Below are 6093 nucleotides of genomic sequence, written 5' to 3'. Positions count from 1 at the left end.
GTGAGAGGCCCGCGTACCGCGAAAAAAAAAAAAAAAAAAAAAAGCCGGCTACTCACCAGATCATCTCCTCTGGCCTGTATCAGTGTCACTGTAGCCACTCGGCAGCAGAGTCTCGCAGAAGCTCCAATTAACCATGTAAATGTATTTCATAGCATCACATCTCGCTTTGTCAGAACCCCTGCTGCCTTTCTATCATTTCTATCATTAACATAAATGCAGGTGCAAACAGCATTTATGTACTTTGATAGGAGGTAGTTGGAGACATCTCACCGTGGGACCCAACATTTTCAGATTGTATACATCTGTTCAGATAATGTATGCGGCCCCAGCGACATGAACACAAGTATGGGAACATCTGCCCCCGAGACCATTGGCCATATAGCAGGTGCTTACATCTTTATTTATGCAGGTAGTTGGTGTGATAAGCTGAGTGGGGATAAAGGAAAGAATTTCGACAGCGGTATTTAGATGTTATGCAAGCCAGAAGTATATGCTAGGCATTTTATGTTTGTACAAGTCTACTACTAATAGGAATAGAAATTTGTAAGTCTAGTCATGCTTTGAATGAACATATTGTTCTTGTCTTTAAATCAATTGGCACCAAAACCCTAAAAACATTTACAGAAATTCCAACATCCAACTTATTATTTTGGTTTTGATAAAGTAACTTTAAATGATTTTGAATGCATTTTGCTAGCAGTTCTGAAAGAAAAACAGTGCTCTGTTTTTTTCAAAGATTCTAGTACTACTAAGAGAATCTTGTGATGATATTTCTTAAAATTGGAGAAAAAACACAAATCTCATTAGTTTAAATATGCTATAAGATGTTCCATGAATATAAATTGAGTAAAATAAATTTCAAAGCATTAATATTTATAATATTTTTGTCAAAAAAATTTTTTATTTAAGCTGTATTCTAACATTTCCAACTAGTGATATTTAATTATAATTTATATCTTTATTAGGATAAATTACCTTTAAACACTTCATTTTCACAGCTCTGTCTCATGGATTTGCCATATTATATTCTCACAAGGGAAAAGCGTGAAGGAAACAAAAACTTATCAACCAAAAGCAAGACATTTCCAGATTTTATTTTCTATTCTCATTCACATACACACACAAAAAATCAGAATCTTGAAAGAGCTTGAACTAGATTTCATATAGTCGGCAGTTCTCAAACATTTTAGTTTCAGGCCCCTTTACACTCTTAAAAACTATTGAGGACTCAAAGAATATTTGTTTATGTCAATATTGTCAAATGGGATTTACCATATTTGAGATTATAAACTGAAAAAAATATGTATTTGTGAATTCATTTTAAAATAACAGTAATGTCACTACAGCTTAACATAAATAACATATTTTGTGTAATTGACTATATTTTCCAAAGCAAAAAAATTAGTGAGAAGACTAGCATTGATTTATGTTTTTTGCACATCTTTATAAAGTCTGGCTTCACGGAAAATGGTAGGAGTCTCCTATCTGGTCCTGCATTCAGTATGTTGTGATATATTGTTTATGTTGAAGTATTTGACGAAAATCCAGCTTTACAGTAACTGGAAAGGGAGGGAGTATTTTAATAGGCTTTTCAGATAATTGTGGTTAATTTTCTTTGCTACTGCACCACAATGTGTCAGAGAACTATACCTGAGTTTAAACGAGTCAGGTAACAGCTTGAAGTTTACTTGTAATGTGAAATTTGAAACCATGTCAGTGTACTTATTGTATTCTGTTAACATTTTGGTCCATCGTGCAATGTGTTTTAGAAAACAGTTCACTGAGTTATGCAGATCTTCTATATATGTCATTTTATACAATATTTTAAAAATCATATTTGTTAAAATAACCAGCAGTCTCACCTGAAAAATCACTAAGTGTAGGGAAGCTTCAATCTCCTGGTGATGGATTCAAGTTTTCCAAAATTCTAATGCTGCTCGAAAGAATGATTTTTATCATTGGCCATGGATACTGCCAGATGTTTTTTCTTGTAATGACAAGCTTTGTTCATTCACTTCTGAGAAAATGTCTGCGAGGTACCCAGGTCTGAATATGTTCTCTCAACATATGTCTGTCAGATGTTCTTTCAAGTCAAGATGGTTACTCCATGAAGAGCAGCTAGTTCGGCTTCAGGCCATCACATGAGCACTGTTCCTCGTGGCCACCGTCATGCCTCAATGAGCGGCGGAAGTGCTCTGGGGGGATGAACCGTGTCATCATGCAGAATTTTTAAAAGGCCTGTAAGGATCAAGGTTTAAGAAAACTGACATTTCATCCTGCTTTTTTCTTCTACTGAGGGAGTATGATGGCAAAGGATACGGCTGCTTGGACAGTTTGCTGTCACTGCCTGAGTTCACTTGTACCCAGTTACCTCCTTTGCTCCATCAGTGCAACACGTGCAGAGGCCAACAGGGTAGAAAAGGCAAGTGACATCTTATTACGAGTTTGAAAAGAGAGTGTGAGGACCCTCCCCACGTTGGCAGACCATACTTTGAGAAACCATGCTCTAGTCTAATCCTCCCTTGGTAAAAAGAGAAACTTAAGGCCAGGAAAGGTTATGATCTCGCGCAGGCTCACTCCAGTAGTAAGTGAAAGAGCCAAAGCCAGGCCTCTGTTCTCTTTCTTGCATGTAACGCAACTTGTCTTGTTTCCCCCGAGGAGCTTCCCCCTCACCACCCAAAAAAGGAAAATTCTCAGACGCTCAAGTTGACTAAAGGGGCGGGACTTACCACATGAGGAATTTAGAAATTCTTTCAGCATTTTCAGACCTTTTCATTCAGTCCTACTGTTCTTCACTGACCTCAGTTTTGGAAGCAAGTGCAATAGGATTTGAAAAAAATCTGGGAAATTTATGTTATAACTGAAATTATAAAAGACCTTAGTGATGATTTTTTTCCTTTCATTTTTGCTCATCATAAAAAACCTCTTTAAGTCGGTACCTAAAAGGGTTATTAAATTGATTGTGTAATTGATGCTTTAAAAAAGTTACATTTTGACGTAAGCCTAGAGGGTTTGTTCATCAGAAGCTCTGTAAAAGGCCACCATGGAGTTTGGGATTAAAATATACCCACTACTATATATAAAACCAACAAGGACCTACTGTATAGCACAGGGAACTCTACTCAATAACCTATAATACCTATAATGGAAAAGAATCTAAAAGAGAATAGATATGCATGTATACATATAACTGAATCACTTTGCTATACACCTGAAACTAACACAACATTGTAAATAAACTGTATTTCAATAAAAATTAAAAAAAAAAAAAAAAAAAAAGAAGAAGAGGAGGAAGGCCACCATGGAAGAAGACTGGCTTTTAAGCAGTCTTAAATTTCCTGTAAGTCTCCAGTAATCGTGCTGTAGACTCCTGTTAGAAAAAGGAAGCACGCTCTCTCTCTCCTGATGGTTACACTCTGATTGGAAAAGGTTAGTCAAAAGGATCTTTATTTTCCCAGCGTAGAGATGGATGGTGTGGCACTCACAGCCACTGGAGGAGACTGACAATATAAACAGAGTCATCACCAAACCCCTTCCTTAAGTTCAGTGTGTTGGAACGGAAGGAGAGCAGCTTTGGGGCCAGAGTGGGTTCAAGCCCTTCTCTCACCTACCAGCTTGTGACCTCGCCAGGAAGATTCAGTTCCTGCATCTGTGGCCCAGAGATGTTACTATCAAGAGCGGGTGGAGGTTGAAGTGAGATCATAGTTTAAGCACTGAATCTGACTCTTGACGGAGGGACATTTTAGTCCTTCACAAGGGTGTTTAAGGGTTCAGGGTGAGGAAAGATAGAGTTAATAAGTAGAAACGGGGAGCATATACTCTACCTATGGTAAATTTTCTCACAAAGAAAAGAAAGGAGATAGGGCAGTAGCTTGACGAGGAGAGAAAGCCCAAGGATTATATATGGTTGTTGGTTTTGTTTGTATAGTTTCTTGTCCAGCAAAAGCACAGGAGAAAGCAAGACAATACAGCTGAGAGCTATCAGGTCACTCATTTAGTGAATAACGTATTGTGTGACGGCCACGTACCAGACAGGGACTAGGGACTGAGGTCCTGGCAGTGAACAAAGCCAGCCCCTGCTTTCTTGGAGCTTACATTCTAGTGGGAGGAGACAGGTGATATAATCTCGTTATAAACATAAGTGCTGTGAAGGACAATTAAAGAAAACAGTTGAGCACCTGGGGCGGAGCACGGCCTTCAGGTGGGATGGTCAGGAAGAGGCCTCCTGAACGAACGCCGGCGCTCGCTGATGGTGTAGGAGTCCGGAGGCAGCAGGGGGGCCTGGAGACAAGCGTGGGCGCAGCACAGCGTTGGGAACACCCCATTTCCTGATTCTGAGATACACATCTTCTCACCTCTCGTGTTTCAGGACTCGGGGCATATGGTGTATATTTAGAGCAATAGGGCCTCGTCCTCCTGACCCCCGCCCCAGGAAAAAGCAACCATATTTGAGTTGCATAATTAAAGAGGAGAGTTTAGAAGTAGGAAGCAGGGGCAGTGACCTCTGTCTTCCGCACGAGGTGTCAGTCACTTGAAGCTGCTGTAACAAAGTACCATGGACCGAGTGGCTTCCAAACAACAGAAATTTATTTCTCAAGTTTAGAGGCTGAAAGTCCAAGATCAGGCACCAGCACGGTCAGGTGGTGGTGAGAGCCCTCTTCCGGGTGACAGGCTGCCATTGTCTCAGTGTACCCTCCTGTAGCAGAGAGAGAGGAAGAGAAGTCTCTGGGGTCCCTCTTATAAGGGCACCAATCCCCCTCATGAGGGCTCCACCCTCGTGACCTAATTACCTCCTAATACCATTACACTGGAGGTTAGCATTTCAATATGTGAATTTGGGGGTGGGGAGGGAAGGCACAAATACTCAGTTCATGGCAAGGTCAATGCCAAAAATCACTGACAAGAGAGAGCCACGGGGGAAGGGTAGGGTGGGGCAGAGGGGTGGGGCCTCAGACAAGCAGTGGGGAGAAACCTGGGCTGGTCCCAGTGAGGGACGGAAGGGAGTCTGCTAGGGCAAGAAACTGACTGTGGAATCAGTCTGCAGTCTCAGACTGGAGACCTGATGTTTATGACATTACCCAGTGTTCACAGTGGTTGGAGCTCTCCAGCACCAGGCAGCAGGTAGTGGGAATGGGAGGCACGGGGGAGTCGGGGGACCGGGCGGGGTAAGCACTGTGGAGAGACGCACGGCACGCCGGGAGTGTCCAGGGATGATCAGGCAGGAAGCCAACTCCAGGACCAGGGGTTTTTACCTGAGAACACACAGCTAGGAACGTGCAGAGCCTCGGGGCGAAGAGAACGCAGGCGGGCTGTGTCATCACTCTATCCCCTCGGAGAAGATGGGGAGTTAACTCGCACAACATGTGCGAGGAACACCCTAACCTGTGGACAAGAGTGAACGTGTCCCCCGGCCAGCTCTGTAGTCGTCATCCGAAGAACAGTAAAGATATTGATGGAGGGGGAGCCGGGCAGAGTTCTAACGGAAAGCAGTGCAGATTGGTCCATAGCTTTCACACTCCGAGGCCTTCGTGGTTTTGTACCTCAGAATCTGTACAGTATACGGGGGTTAGCTCACGGAGGGCCAGACTGGTCAGCCGCATGGGAATAACTACCACACGCCCAGGACCTCGGTGCCAGCAGTGCCTGGTGCTTCCTTTTCTTTCTCTTTATTTTCTTCCAAGCGTCAGTACCATAGGTGGTCTCTCTGTGTTAAGGTAAGATGTACGTTGATTGAAGAAATGAGGAACAGTAAAGATTTAGCAAGCAGGAGTTTTAGGGCATAATTATCCACATAACAAAGAAATACGTGGTGCTGTACATTTGTACTTACAAATCATGAACTATTTGACATAAAAGCTGAGGTATAGAAAGACTTCCAGCAAAAAAAAAAAAAAAATCCTAAATCATTGTGAGTTGAAGATAAATCAGAAGTGAACATAAAACATCTGTAAAACTACCATACAGCAGTGGAACCGTTATTTCATTCTTTAAAATGCAGTTTCGGGCTTCCCTGGTGGCGCAGTGGTTGAGAGTCCGCCTGCCGATGCGGGGGATACCGGTTCGTGCCCCGGTCTGGGAGGATCCCCCGTGCCG

At 42.4% G+C, this 6093-nt stretch overlaps 1 protein-coding gene across 24 annotated transcripts in view; it reads left to right on the top strand.

Annotated features, from left to right (window-relative positions):
* ZNF438 (zinc finger protein 438) overlaps positions 1-6093 on the top strand; it is a 222298-nt gene that overhangs the window by 162718 nt on the left and 53487 nt on the right. Inside the window, exon 6 of one of the 24 annotated variants that reach the window (XR_003681755.2) lies at positions 2298-6063. The exons of the other annotated variants lie outside the window; for them this stretch is intronic. The gene's annotated coding sequence lies outside the window, so the exon portion shown is untranslated. Of the gene's footprint in view, positions 1-2297; positions 6064-6093 lie in introns of those variants that run through there. 24 annotated transcript variants of the gene reach the window in all.

This window comes from Physeter macrocephalus, chromosome 11, assembly GCF_002837175.3.
Source record: "Physeter macrocephalus isolate SW-GA chromosome 11, ASM283717v5, whole genome shotgun sequence".
Taxonomy (NCBI): Eukaryota; Metazoa; Chordata; class Mammalia; order Artiodactyla; family Physeteridae; genus Physeter; species Physeter macrocephalus.
The sequence above is the reverse complement of the archived record's forward strand: the minus strand, read 5'-3'. Positions and strand labels throughout refer to the sequence as shown.